Below are 15,000 nucleotides of genomic sequence, written 5' to 3'. Positions count from 1 at the left end.
TATACTTAATAAGCATATGTATATAAATTTTTTGAAATTTTGTACAAATGAACTCCCAATCTACCATGGTCCCATTCAAATACACGTACTCAATTGCGGTTTGACAAATGATATCAGAAAATGGAATTAAAACGGTAACTAGGATCGAAAGCTGAACCAAATACCATCAATGGCTTTGGTATAATACGCATCCACGCCAGCATGCAACACGCACGTTCATGGGCTGCACGCAAAAAAAGCACTAAACTTCCACAAGTGGAAATAATCATTCGCTGAACCTCCAAGAAAATTTTACTCTCTCAATCTTCACGAAAGGGGAAACGAAAAAAAATCACGAAACCTACATGAAAGGGAAAATAAAGTCACATAAACTTCAACGAAAGGAGAAAAATACTCACTAAACTTTTACGAAAGGAGAAAAATATTCACTAAACCCTTACGAAAGGTGAAAAATATTCACTAAACCCTTACGAAAGGTAAAAAATATTCACTAAACCCTTACGAAAGGTGAAAAATATTCACTAAACCCTTACGAAAGGTGAAAAATATTCACTAAACCCTTACGAAAGGTGAAAAATATTCACTAAATCCTTACGAAAGGTGAAAAATATTCACTAAATCCTTACGAAAGGTGAAAAATATCCACTAAACCTTTACGAAAGGTGAAAAATATCCACTAAACCCTAACGAAAGGAGAAAAATATCCACTAAACCCTTACGAAAGGTTAAAAATATCCACTAAACCCTTACGAAAGGTGAAAAATATCCACTAAACCCTTACGAAAAGTGAAAAATATCCACTAAACCCTTACGAAAGGAGAAAAATATCCACTAAACCCTTACGAAAGGAGAAAAATATTCACTAACCCCTTACGAAAGGAGAAAAATATCTACTAAACCTCCACGAACAGAAAATATCTACTCGCTAATCACCAGACACAAAGCACTTGCGATGAAGTTTCTAAGCCTCTACTGGAGGAAATAAAAATCGCTCATCATCAAACGCTAAAATTCGCTTGCCAGGCACGTTCAAGCACGGACGGCGGTCGACGCAAGAAGGGGACACAGACGCAGGTAGACGCAAGGGCTGACTGCAACACGGCCCCCTTCCCCTCACCGCAGAACTTGACGAACAAGACGGCAACGCAGTCCAGGGGGCCAGCGCAACAAGCCAAGAAAAATGGCACGCCCGCGTTCGACCGCAGAGAGAGAGAGAGAGAGAGAGAGAGAGAGAGAGAGAGAGAGAGAGAGAGAGAGAGAGAGAGAGAGAGAGAGAGAGAGAGAGACTGGAGCTTGATGCCCCAGGGAGGAGAGGGATGGAGAGAGAGAGGAGAGAGAGAGAGAGAGAGAGAGGAGAGGAGAGAGAGAGAGAGAGAAGAGAGAGAGAGACTGAGTTTGATGCCCCAGGGGAGAAGACTGGGAGGAAGAGAGAGAGAGAGAGAGAGAGAGAGAGGAGAGAGAGAGAGAGGAGAGAGAGAGAGAGAGAGAAGAGATGGTTGGCAAGCAGAAAAAAGTAAAAAAAAAACGTAAAAAAAACAACGTAAAGACATCGAATAAAAATATAGAGATGAGTGAAACGCGAGGACAGCGAAAAAGAAAATAATATAAACATGGAGACAGAAGAACACAGAAAATAAAAAAGGGGGACATAGAGAAGAACATCAGATAAACCAATTGTCTTCCCGAGAACAGTGAACAATGAGACATCTACGGGGTTGAGCAGTCGAAAGGGCGTCACACGCATCCATTATCCGACTCCTACCTCGCACCAGCCAACGGATAAACGTAACACAAGGGGGTCGTGACGTGGAATAAACGTAACACAAGGGGTCGTGACGTGGAATAACGTAACACAAGGGGTCGTGACGTGGAATAACGTAACACAAGGGGTCATGACGTGGAATAACGTAACACAAGGGGTCGTGACGCGCGGACGGACCATCCCCGCGCTGGCGACAGATCCAACGCTTGCCCGCTGGCCAATCTGCCTCGCTGGGAGCCAATTAGCACGCCAGGTTGGACACAGCAGCACCAGTTCTTCCCAGGCGATCGCTAATCCCTCGCTAACTGGCCGGACGCGTCGCTGGATCTCTGGACGCGTCTCGTAAACGAGGCGTAACCCCAAGTGCCGATATCTCTACGTCAGACGCTAACACCATACCGAATGAAGCTCCACACACACACACACACACACCAGCTAGTCAAAGCAACTGACCTATGAACGGGATCCAAATGCAAATCAAGAGATAGTATGTTTGACATGGAAAGATGGTTTAAAAGTCCGCTTGTATTTTACCAGAGCGTCGGAAAAGGGGGGCTCATTTCACGCATGACCTAAGCTCACCCACCATTGTTAACCTTGCCACCAACAACGTCTCATGAACTACTTATGTCTATCTAAACACAAAACAGAATTAGATACACACAACCAGAGGCAATGACATAAATTAAGAAAACCCTTTTTAAAAATATATAAACATGTACCTCCATAACAATAGTGGATAAAAGAAGGAAACTCAAAGGTAAATCAAACATAAACACTATGAATATGGAAAGCATACACAAGTTTAAAAAGGTCTAAGACAGGAGAGACAGTTCAAGGAGAGAAGAAGGCCCTACGAGTGTAAACAACTCCCTCACCATACAGTGCAAATAAACAATTACAAATAAGTGAATACACACATACCTGAAATCGAAGACCCCGCAGCAGGATGATATCCTGTTCTGACACACGATATCTTAATGACGACTACTTTAACATACTCTTTCTTCGTTAAAAACCCAATATTTTACAGTTTAAGTATTTCATTTTGTCAACACACACACACACACACATATATATATATATATATATATTTATTATAATATATAATTATAAACATATATATATATATATATTTTCTTTCTTTTCTTTCACACTATTCGCCATTTCCCGCATTAGCAAGGTAGCGTTAAGAACAGAGGACTGGGCCTTTGAGGGAATATCCTCACCTGGCCCCCTTCTCTGTTCCTTCTTTTGGAAAATTACAAAAAAAAGAAAACGAGAGGGGAGGATTTCCAGCCCCCCGCTCCCTTCCCTTTTAGTCGCCTTCTACGACACGCAGGGAATACGTGGGAAGTATTCTTTCTCCCCTATCCCCAGGGATAATATATATATATATATATATATATATATATATATATATTATATATATATACTTCTCGTATCGGCAGCATCTGTAACAATGCAATCGTTTTCGACAGACGCCAACTCGCACGACAGAAAGGCTGCCCCGGCACAAGTTACCATTTACATCAGAGACTCTTTCTGGCCCGGCTTGTCACTGTGTACTGACCTTTGTGACACACGCAGCGGCTGTACTACAAAGCAAGTCTCTCTCTCTCTCGAGCGAATTACCAATTAAAATATATACTGTGAGTCGCCCTTCCCCTCCGGTCGGATGACAACACTTCACAACGAAGTTTCTTCCGGACAATTTGCCAATTATCACACGAGGCGATTCATTTCCCAACCTACCCCTTCCCCCTTTTCCCCTAACCCATAAGTTGACAATTGTGCCAGGAGACGCACCGCCGCGCCTCTCCAAAACTCACCATCTTGAGACACGGGTCACAAAGAACATGTGTTTCTTATCATTTTCAATTTACCTACAAAGACTCTGTTGGCTGAATGAATTTTTTATGGAGGGAGGTTGGATAAGACTCTTGGGATCTCAGGAAGGCTACGAGGGCCGAAGAGTTCGGGGTGACCTTGACCTGGGTCAGGTCATGATGATTCGGGTCATCGCCAGGCCTTTACCGCCGATCGAAGGAACGAGGTCAAGAGTGATCCCCCCCCCCCCAGTGAAAGGGGGGGTCACTGAATACACAGGACAAAAAGGGTCGAAAATCAGGTGTGCGAACGGCACAAAATGATCACACAGTCGATTTCTAGTCTGATGCCTTTGGCTCTACAAAGGGGATCCCTTTTTTTTTGTTCTCGTCCAAGAAAAAGAAAAATGAAGAAAAAAAACAAAAACTGAAAGCGTGAAAACGAATGCTAGAATAAACGGTAAAAAAAAAAAGAGTCTAATTTGCATAAAAAAACATATACATATCCACGTAAAGAAGACAATCTTGGCTACGAGATGTGAGCGAATATTGACAAAGACATCAACGCGAAAAACGCGAAAAACATAATAAGAGAATACCGGCAAAGAAATATACTTTATCTCACGCGAAAATAACAAAAAACAAAAAACAAAACGAGAAATTAGCTACAGCATTCGTGTAGAATGTTCAAGAAGAGTTCAAATGCGAAAAATGGAAGGAAAGATTTTTCAGAAATGAAATTACCACCAGTTCATACATCAGTACGATAAAAGGGGGGTAGTGGGGGGTTAATGGCATGATGAATGAATTAAATGATGAAAAAAAAATACTGGAAGATAAGAAAGATATAAAACACCATAAGCAAGATATAATAAGGTGCGCTAGACTGTGCTGGTAATGGACTCCCAACTCATGGACGAGACTTCTTGCCAACACGGATTCCCCTTTTTTTATTTCATGCTCCCATTTTCTTTTTTGCCTCTGACACTAGTTCTCCTTTTCTCTCCTCCTCCTCCTCTCCCTTCTCCACCTCCTCCTCTCTCACACACATCACCAATCCTCCACTCTCCCTTCTCAGTAATACCCTCTTCCTCTGCAGTCATACAACACTGTCAGTGCTAAACACAAACTCTAGCAACCCATCTTCCATTTTCCTTTTTGATTCTCTCGCTCCATGAGGCGGTTGCTGAGGTCCGTCCGTCCAGCGTCCCTGGGCGACCTCCTTCTTCCATCTCCCACGATCGTTAAATGCTCAAGCAGTCGATGGCCATAACCTTTCCTCAAACCCGTTTTCTTCTTCTACCAGTCCCACACTCCAGTTATCCTCGGTTCTCACTGGGGAAGAGTACACTGCAAGAATTTAAATCGTCTGGTCTCCCATCCACGAGCTGTCAGCGGTGTGCGTTAGATTGGACTTAAAGGAATCTATCTATCTATGGTAGATGGACTATGGAGCAACGCCTCGAGAACGTATGTACATCTAGGGACGTATGGGAGGTTCCGTACAGGGCACCGGGGCTACGGCTAACATCCTAGGCTTCTGCAGTGGTTTAGTGGTTGGCGTTGCTGACCATGAATCACACACCCGCGCACGCCCGGGTCATGACTCCTGGTAGGAACGGGAGTTTGGCTTGCAGTCAACCCAGCTGTTCATCCTTCCTTTAGAACATGTGAATATGTGGATACCTAATTTAGCTTGGTGTGCGTGTGTGTGTGTGTGTGTGTGTGTTTCAAGGAAGACCCCACACTACCTTCGGATCACTTCCACAGACGACCCATCGAGGTAGGATCCAACTGGCCATCTTGCCCAGAATTTTACTGCCTAAAACGAACCATCCCGCCAGGGTACCATTTAGTCGCGAGGCACGAAGGAGCATCATATAGCAAAGACCTCAGTAAACGTATACTCCGGGTCTTATACTTAAAAAAGGCCAATCGGCTCTTACTCATATTATAATACTCTAGTCTTCACCAGCTGCAAGCGATTTTCATAAAGACGAAGCTTCCGTTATTCTTTAACATTTTACTTATCCAGACATTTTGCTGCGACGATATGAGTATACATCAGAATGGACTGCTGGAATGAACCGGTTAATGCTATGACGTTACACGTCTTTCCTATGCTCTAATTAAGGCGTATATTTTTAACTAAACACTTTATTCTATCGTTAATTAGAGAGATTAAGTCCCGAAACTGACTCAGATATATAATAAAACTTACAATATGAAGAATGTTTTATACCTTATTTCCTTTATATAAATCTAAATGTCAAATACACTTCACCGAAATCTAACAGAGCAGCTCCCTGGACCTATGGAACACTTCGAGACCACTGTACTTGTAGAACTTGGAAACCGGCAGAATCTGGAAAGAAAATAACTGTTCCCCATTTCCCCCCTTCCTTCAACCCTGGCAGGTTCCATTCTACAGCAAGTCTTCAGACCTCAGACACAGGAAATCAATGGTGTTCGCCAAAATCGGAGCAGCAGATAGGGCTTAATAATCGCTCTGAATCGCGTGATTCTCAACCTTATTCACACAAGGTGTAAGTCAAGTCTCATCCAGGTGCTGGAAATGCAAATTACTGCTACTAATATACTGGTCCATTCCAGCGGTCCATTCTGATGTTTACTAATAGTGCTATAACTGGTCCATTCCAGCGGTCCATTCTGATGTTTACTATTACTGCTATAACTGGTCCATTCCAGCGGTCCATTCTGATGTTTACTATTACTGCCATAACTGGTCATTCCAGCGGTCCATTCTCATGTTTACTATTACTGCTATAACTGGTCCATTCCAGCGGTCCATTCTGATATTTACTACTACGTTTTGGAAACAGATAAAGGACTCTGACTTCTAAAGCCCAGCTCAGTGAAGCGCGGTTCATCTAAGCTGGATAGTAAGTTTCGAAGCAATTGGCGACATTATTTACAGCAGGGGTCAAAGAGTCGTGCTCCAGACGGGGTAGCGTCGCTGCTGCCTTAACTTACTGCATCCAGAGCTCGTCCCACGGCATGCTCTGGGAGAGAGAGAGAGAGAGAGAGAGAGAGAGAGAGAGAGAGAGAGAGAGAGGAGAGAGAGAGAGAGAGGAAAATACACATTACTGAGAAAAGAAGTTATAATCCTTAACGTAGCCCAGCTCTCTTACTTCATGTACCAGCTTTGCTGCCTTCCTCTGGACCTTCTCTAGCAGTTTTGTGTGCTTCTGTAGGGGCAGTGACTAACCTTGAGAGATCATATTCTGGTTATATCATAATATACGACGTGAGCAACTTTGTGTGTGTGTGTGTGTGTGTGTGTGTGTGTGTGTGTGTGTGTGTGTGTGTGTTGATGGTAGGGAGGTTCTTTACTTACTTGCCGGAAGTGTCGAGTGTGACAACCACGCAAAACCCCTTTTCCAATAGTTGCTTCAACACCCTAAAACAACATGGTCCAACCCTTGAGCACGAAAGAGCGATTCCCTGAGTTCGACAGCGAGGTTCTTAAACACAACGGTACGAACGTTGAAGACGACGCGATGGTACGTTCTCGGTCGAATTTCCTTTGATATTCAAATGAAGTTCCAATTTCAAGGACTTTACTAGACACGAAGCCGATTCGGTGCTAGCAACTTAAGTCTTTATGGCCGATTTTGGCTCTACCAACTTATTGCCGAGTCTACGATCGAAGCACAAATCGGTTTCGCCTTGAAAACAATCAAGAGCGATTCTTATACAGCATTCGCTAAGGAAACTTTAGGCTCAACACCTCTACCTTACTGGCAGCTGTTCCTTATCCTGTGCTGTGTAGATCTGCTTTCAGAAAGGATGTGATTATTACACGAAAGTGCACTTGGGAACTTATCGTGTTTCATTTCCACGTGGACTCATAGGAAAATATATGTTTAACTTTCTTCTTTCGTATCATTTTAACGTCCTTCTAGACACATGTTTATGATCCGACAGTACGAAGGCAAAATCACCAGTAACTTTTTTAGTAACTGAACTACAACATCTTTTCGTCTAGCCTGATGAAAGAGACAGACCATTCACTGGAAGGGTTTCTGTCTCTTATTCATCGTACACTTTCTTCTCCAGCTTATTCATCGTACACTTTCCTTTCCATGTTATTCATCGTACACTTTCCTCTCCAGGTTATTCATCGTACACTTTCCTTTCCAGGTTATTCATCGTACACTTTCCCTTCCAGGTTATTCATCGTGCACTTTCCCTTCCAGGTTATTCATCGTACACTTTCCTCTCCAGGTTGTTCATTTTGCATGACTGCTTCGCAACCGTTGCTGAAAATATATTATCGTCCATGGGGCTATTCTCTTCATTATATGAGCCCAGTCCCCACTCTACATCTGCCTTTGTCTTTCCACGAACCTCACAAACTCTCACTCTCTCTCTCTCTCTCTCTCTCTCTCTCTCTCTCTCTCTCTCTCACACACACCGATCGGCGTCCCTTTCCCCCCCCCCGTGATATAAGCCGGCCATATTCGCAGGCTGCTTCTGTGAGACACAGCCAAGGGAGGAAGGAGGGTAAATCTCACACACACACACACACACACACACACACACACACACACACACACCATCAGGACCTTCCGGTTTCCTACTACTCTCCCTGAAGGAGAGAGAGAGAGAGAGAGAGAGAGAGAGGAAATGGAAGCTGGAGTACAGAAACACGAACGGAAACTGGGATACAGATGTGGGAAGAGAGGAAAGGCGAGGCGGGATATACGAAGGAGAATGAGAGCAATGAAAACTGGAATACAAGAAGGGAAAGAGAGGGATGGAAAAGGGGGGGAGAGGGGAAAGCACGTAAAAATAAAATTTCGTGGAGGCGGAGGAGGAGGAGGAGAGGAGGAGGAGGAGGAGAAGAAGAAGGAGAAGGAGGATGAAAAGGAGGAGGAGACGGGACAGAAACCATCTTGAAAAAAATTATTGCAAAATCTTCCTGCACTCTTTCTTGTTGCCTTCATTACACGACCGATCATCCAAGGCGGCCATGATCAGGGCATACAATTTGCCCCGTGTCATGTCGGCAACTTTTAAATATTAGGCAGTTAATTAAGGGAGGGAGAAAAAAAGGGGGGGGGGGGCGGTGGGGTGGAGAGAATGAGCACCGAGATATAAAAATGAAATGCATAAGGAGGGAGGAGGGAGCTAAGATGCGAGGGAAGAGGGAGGGTAAAGGAAAGGAAAGGAGAGACAAGACGGAACAGACGAGGAAGAATGAATTATTATTATACAGATACACAAACTGTTTAGCTTGACCAGATTCATGCCTCTTGTATACACAGACTAACCCCCTTACGACGCGCGTGTCCTCCATTCAAGCACGTATACCCTCAAGATCTATGTCATGTCGTCCCGTTAAAGGAGACATGGACTTCAAACAGACACACAGACACTACGTATACCTCCCAAAGGTTCAAACCCACACACACCCACATCCACACTATACTTATACCACCCCAAGGCTCACACTGATATATTTCACCACACATACATCCTCCCCCGACGGGCGCGCAAACTACGGGAGAAACAGCCAATAAATTTTATCACACATCCTATCTCTCTCTCTCTCTACCCAGGACACACACATATAACCCTCGGGAACTAGGCTTTCCTCCACCCACTAACCAGACAGAGAGCAACGCCTCCTCCCTTTCACCACACTGGCCCAAGCCACGCTCCCCCCGCGGCCCGGGAATACACTATACGCACATAAAATTAATCTCGTGCGACCGCTACATCATCTACGGACTACGCACACCATGGAATAGCATACCACTCTCACTGCTGCTCATGTGCGTGTGTGTTGTGTGTGTGTGTGTGTGTTCTACGACCCCAGACAATCGTCTGTCGTCTGATAACCCCTTCTATAATCACGCGAAGGGAAGGGTAAATTTACCTAATCATTTCTCCAATAAATGTCAAACGCCTACAGTGTGATTCAACCAATGCCACTCGGTAATACAACCGAAGCTGCGCGGACAGCCACTCCCAGCTTCATATTTCGTCATTTATCAAAGCAAAAAAAAAAAAAAAAACATGCGACCACGGAAGGGCAAAATAACACATCCATTTCACAGCGAAATGCTCTCTATTACCACGTCTAACCCCTCCCTTTCCCCCCCAACCCACCCCACCCAGTCGATGCATCTAGTTCAAACAATGAATCGAGATTCGAAACATTTCAATTACTCCCGCATTTGCATTTAATCTTCCGGCCTATAATATTCATGGCACACGGTTCGAAGCTGAACCCGTGATTCGAAGCTGGGGGAAGATGCCGTTTTCTGAGATGCGAGTCTCCAGCGACATTGTCTTTTCTATCAAGAGTGTGGAAGACTTTTCGCCCGACTGTAGCTTTGCGTTCCAGGAAAGAAACAGCTTCGGTATTTCTTGTGTAATTCAGAATCTCTCGAATCTCCCGTCACTTTAAGGATAGACATCTACGCATGACCATCAATAAATCGTAAAGTCTAGTCAGTTTCAACGCGACGAATGAATTAAAAGAAGCTATGTAGAAGCATCTCAAAGACGCAATTCATGTTTCGAATACGTAAAGTGAAGCAATGAAGAAGGTCACTGGAACATATAAAGCAATTCGGCGACCCGGAACAAACCAGTTCCGAGGCAACGAATTAGGGTTCATGACCACTTTCTCTACTTAATGACTCCAAGTGGTGAACCATCGCAGACGAGATAAAACCCCCTGAAATGACACACTGCTCGAAATACCGTGTTTCATCCCCCCCACCATGACTTCAGTCGCTCTTATTTCACCGCCCGCGTCTAATGTCAAGAAATATCTGACCTCTGACATGATATGTTGAGTCATGCATACACTACAGAGGTCAAAACTCTAGGAGACTAATTACACCCCGTAATGACCAGTGTCAGACGTAATTATTACCTCACCCTAACAAGCCATCAAGGACAGCGACAAGGATTCTTTTTTTAACCTTAATCACAACTTATTACTTTGAAAAATAAGAAAATCTGAAAAACAAACACAAAGGGAAATCATCTTCAATATCTACTACCAGTATATATATATATATATCTATCTATCTATCTATATATATATTATATATATATATATATATATATTATTCTGGGAATCCTGAAATTTGACGTAAAAGGGGAATTCATCCAGCGAAATTTCTGATCGTCATGGTAAATTGTCTAGTTAAAGGGTTGATTAAATTCACCGCTTGATCACGTGCGCGCCAATATCCTGTAAACCTTCATATTCTGGCACTCAAAAAAAAAAAAAATAATTATTATATATATATATATAATATATATATATATATATATATATATATATATATACATGTGTACGTGGGTGGGTTGGGTCATTTCTTTCGTATGTTTCCTTGCGCTACCTCGCTAACGCGGGAGACAGCGATAAAGCAAAAAATAAATAAATAATATATATATATATATATATATATATATATATATATATATATATATATATATATATAATATTATTATTAATTTTTTATATAAAATTATAATATTATATATATATATATATTATTATATATATATTATACATCTTATATTATAATAAAATAATTGAGCTTATATACCCGTTGGGAAATTTTCTGCTGAAAAATTATACACCTATATTATAATCCGAACATATAACGATTATAACAAAACACCTGCTGTTGGGATCATTCCCGACTTTGATAAAGAACTTGAAATTCATAAATAGACCTCGTGACTGACGTAACGACCCTGATAACACGAGAGTACGACCCTTGGATATGATAGCCTCGACCTTTGACCTGTACGACCCTTGGATATAATAGCCTCGACCTTTGACCTGTACGACCCTTGGATATAATAGCCTCGACCTTTGACCTGTACGACCCTTGGATATAATAGCCTCGACCTTTGACCTGTACGACCCTTGGATTATAGCCTCGACCTTTGACCTGTACGACTCTTGGATATGATATCCTCGACCTTTGACATGTACGACCCTTGGATATAATAGCCTCGACCTTTGACCTGTACGACTCTTGGATATGATATCCTCGACCTTTGACCTGTACGACTCTTGGATATGATATCCTCGACCTTTGACCTGTACGACCCTTGGATATAATAGCCTCGACCTTTGACCTGTACGACCTTGGATGATATCCTCGACCTTTGACTGTACGACCTTGGATATAATAACTCGACCTTTGACCTGTACGACCTTGGATAATACCTCGACCTTTGACCTGTACGACCTGGATATGATATCCTCGACCTTTGACCTGTACGACCCTTGGATATAATAGCCTCGACCTTTGACCTGTACGACCCTTGGATATAATAGCCTCGACCTTTGACCTGTACGACTCTTGGATATGATATCCTCGACCTTTGACCTGTACGACCCTTGGATATAATATCTCGACCTTTGACCTGTACGACCCTTGGATATAATAGCCTCGACCTTTGACCTGTACGACCCTTGGATATAATAGCCTCGACCTTTGACTGTACGACCTTGGATATATAGCCTCGACCTTTGACCTGTACGACCCTTGGATATAATAGCCTCGACCTTTGACCTGTACGACCCTTGGATATGATATCCTCGACCTTTGACCTGTACGACCCTTGGATATAATAGCCTCGACCTTTGACCTGTACGACCCTTGGATATAATAGACTCGACCTTTGATCTGTACGACCCTTGGATATAATAGACTCGACCTTTGATCTGTACGACCCTTGGATATAATAGACTCGACCTTTGACCTGTACGACCCTTGGATATGATACCCTCGACCTTTGACTGTACGACCCTTGGATATGATACCTTCGGCCTTTGACCTGAGCCTTATGGGCTTGGACAGAAAGGATGACGCTATCATACCCAATTGTCGTACCGTCGTAGTCTGGGGTCATTAATGTCGTGCTCAAGGGTCGTACCGTCATCCTCAAGGGCTGTACCTTGGCGCTCAAAGGTCGCACCATCGTACTCAAGGGTCATCACCTTCGTACTGAAGGTCAGTCGCGTCTTGGTTAAAGGTCAACCAACTTGTTCACAGCGGCGTGCTCAAGGGTCGTACCGTCTTGCTCGAAGGATCCCTTTAACTTCGCACCGAGATGGTCCTTGGCGTCGTGTTGAAGGATATAACAGCGAGGCCGAACGCGTCAGTAAAGCGACAGTACAGCAAATAAAGGCCTAGGCCCACGGGGTAATAAAATCAGACACGGTTAACCGAACTGGGACTCGAAGAGAAGTTCGCGGAGGGAAAAGGAGAGGAGGGAGGAGGTGGAGGAGGTGGTGGCTTCCAGAACGGGAGAAATTAACAGAAGTGATTTCTGATCTTTCATTCCTATCGGGCGAGTTCGATGTTAAATTCCCTCCCCCCCTTGCGTCAGTTGGGCCAGCTTCAAGAACGGATGACAGCGGTCTTAAGACGAGACGGGGGGAAAAGACGGACGGACGAAGGAGGAGAATCCCAGAGCTTCGCTGCTGCTCCAGAGGAGGAGGAGGGCGCTGGTGTGTTGGTCAATTCTCTGTGCGTAGTGGTAATTCCCTCCCTACCACACACACACACACACACACACACACACAGTCTTTGTCGTCTCTGAAGCCAACGGGATGGTGGATACATTCGCTCATACCGTCCACCGTTTGATGCTAACTCATCGTTACTTCCACCCTGGCAACACAAAAGCGATTGGACGCTACTGCTGGATGCGAGTACAGACAAGCCCAGCCACGGACGTGATATTTTTCGTTGTCGTTGTGGCCCAATTCTGAGAATGCGCGAGAACACGACGCTTTCGCCAACTTTAAGGAAAACATTTACAAAGATCAGCCAAGCTGTTACCACGATCCTAGAAATTCAGGACGGACGTGTCAACTGTGTTATTCAACACCATCATACACCTTCGGACGAGGGTCGATAATACATTCTCTCAAGGGGTTCTATCTATGGGACCCGGGCTCGCGTCGAAGCTCTAGCAGACAGCTCACTGTCAGGCCTAGCCGTTTATCCTCTCCTATGGGAATACCTGACAAACGCACGAATGGGCTTCGTCTACTGCAGGAACAAGTGGGGGAAAATGTCGAAAGACAGAGCGGCGCAACCAGAGCGTTTTAATAACACGAGCGTAGAGATGAAGGTAAGGAGACAAATGCCGATTATATTCCCCTCTTCCCCCATCATACTCGGGTATATCAAGTGGCCACTGGTGTATGACCGGAGTGGTATGATCTCAAACTTGCAATTCTGTGATTACATGCAGCTGTACCCTTATCATATAAACCAATATACACAGCGGTTGACAGCTGCATCACGATGTGCATATTCAGCAGCTGAAACAGTATACTGGAATGGAAAATGGTGCAAACACCGTCCAACGAACGCCTCAATGGCATGTACAAAATCAAAGGGAATAACGTTCTTGTTGACATACAAGATGAGCTTATCTTCCTACCCCAAACACCACACACACACACACACACACACACACAACACACGTGGATTGCTTACAACTGCGTTCAGATTTCTATGGCTAAATGTATTTGTAAACCAATCCTTTTGACCCTGGATTCTCATGCACCATCGAGTGACCTTCACGGAACTTCCACCATCAGTACCTGCCTGGGGTGCAGGGCACACCGGCCGAGAGGGTGAAAGTCTCCCCTGAAAACATCGATATTTCTCTCCCCACATCCCCTCCCTCCTCCAAACTGTCAAAAACGCCCTACCTAATTACCATCGTATTTTCTCGTCCCCTTCAAAATAGGTCTCTCCGGTTCCGACATGTGCCAAAAAAGAGACTTCCTCCAAATCACTATAAACTCTTCTTAACCAAAAAAGTAAAAGAAAAAAAAAATGGTCATCAAGTCTCCCTAAATTTCCTCCCCTCTGCTCCTCCGTACGTAATCTGTTTACGAGAAAAGTTCCGCAGACGTTTCTGAAAAGTTTATACCTTGAAGGCGTTATCAGAGCCAAGTCACGATAGACTCCATCAAAAACCGCACACTCCCGGCTACGGATCCATCTGAGGGACCAAGGAGGTGTTCGAAACCCCTTAAGAGGTATAATGTTTGTGGGGGTATTCCTCCAACACCATCCAGTCAAGGAATACAACACCACTGAATACAAAATGACCACGGAGAGGAACACACCTCAAGGGGTTTCCTAACGAGGCTGTTTGTGACGGTGGGAGAGGAGTGAAATTCGTGGATTTGTGTGGCAGGAGTAGAAAGAGATTCATATCTTTCAACCACGAAGACCTGGAAACTGTTTGCATAGCTGCTGAGGTGAAAATATTTTGTCAGTCAGTCGTGGAATTTTGAAGCAAAATATATATTTCGCGTCAGTCCTTAAGATTGATCAAAGTCTCAAACTTGATGTTCGTTACTTGGTTCAATCG

This window comes from Panulirus ornatus, chromosome 46, assembly GCF_036320965.1.
Source record: "Panulirus ornatus isolate Po-2019 chromosome 46, ASM3632096v1, whole genome shotgun sequence".
Classification (NCBI taxonomy): domain Eukaryota; kingdom Metazoa; phylum Arthropoda; class Malacostraca; order Decapoda; family Palinuridae; genus Panulirus; species Panulirus ornatus.
Note: the sequence above shows the minus strand (reverse complement) of the source record.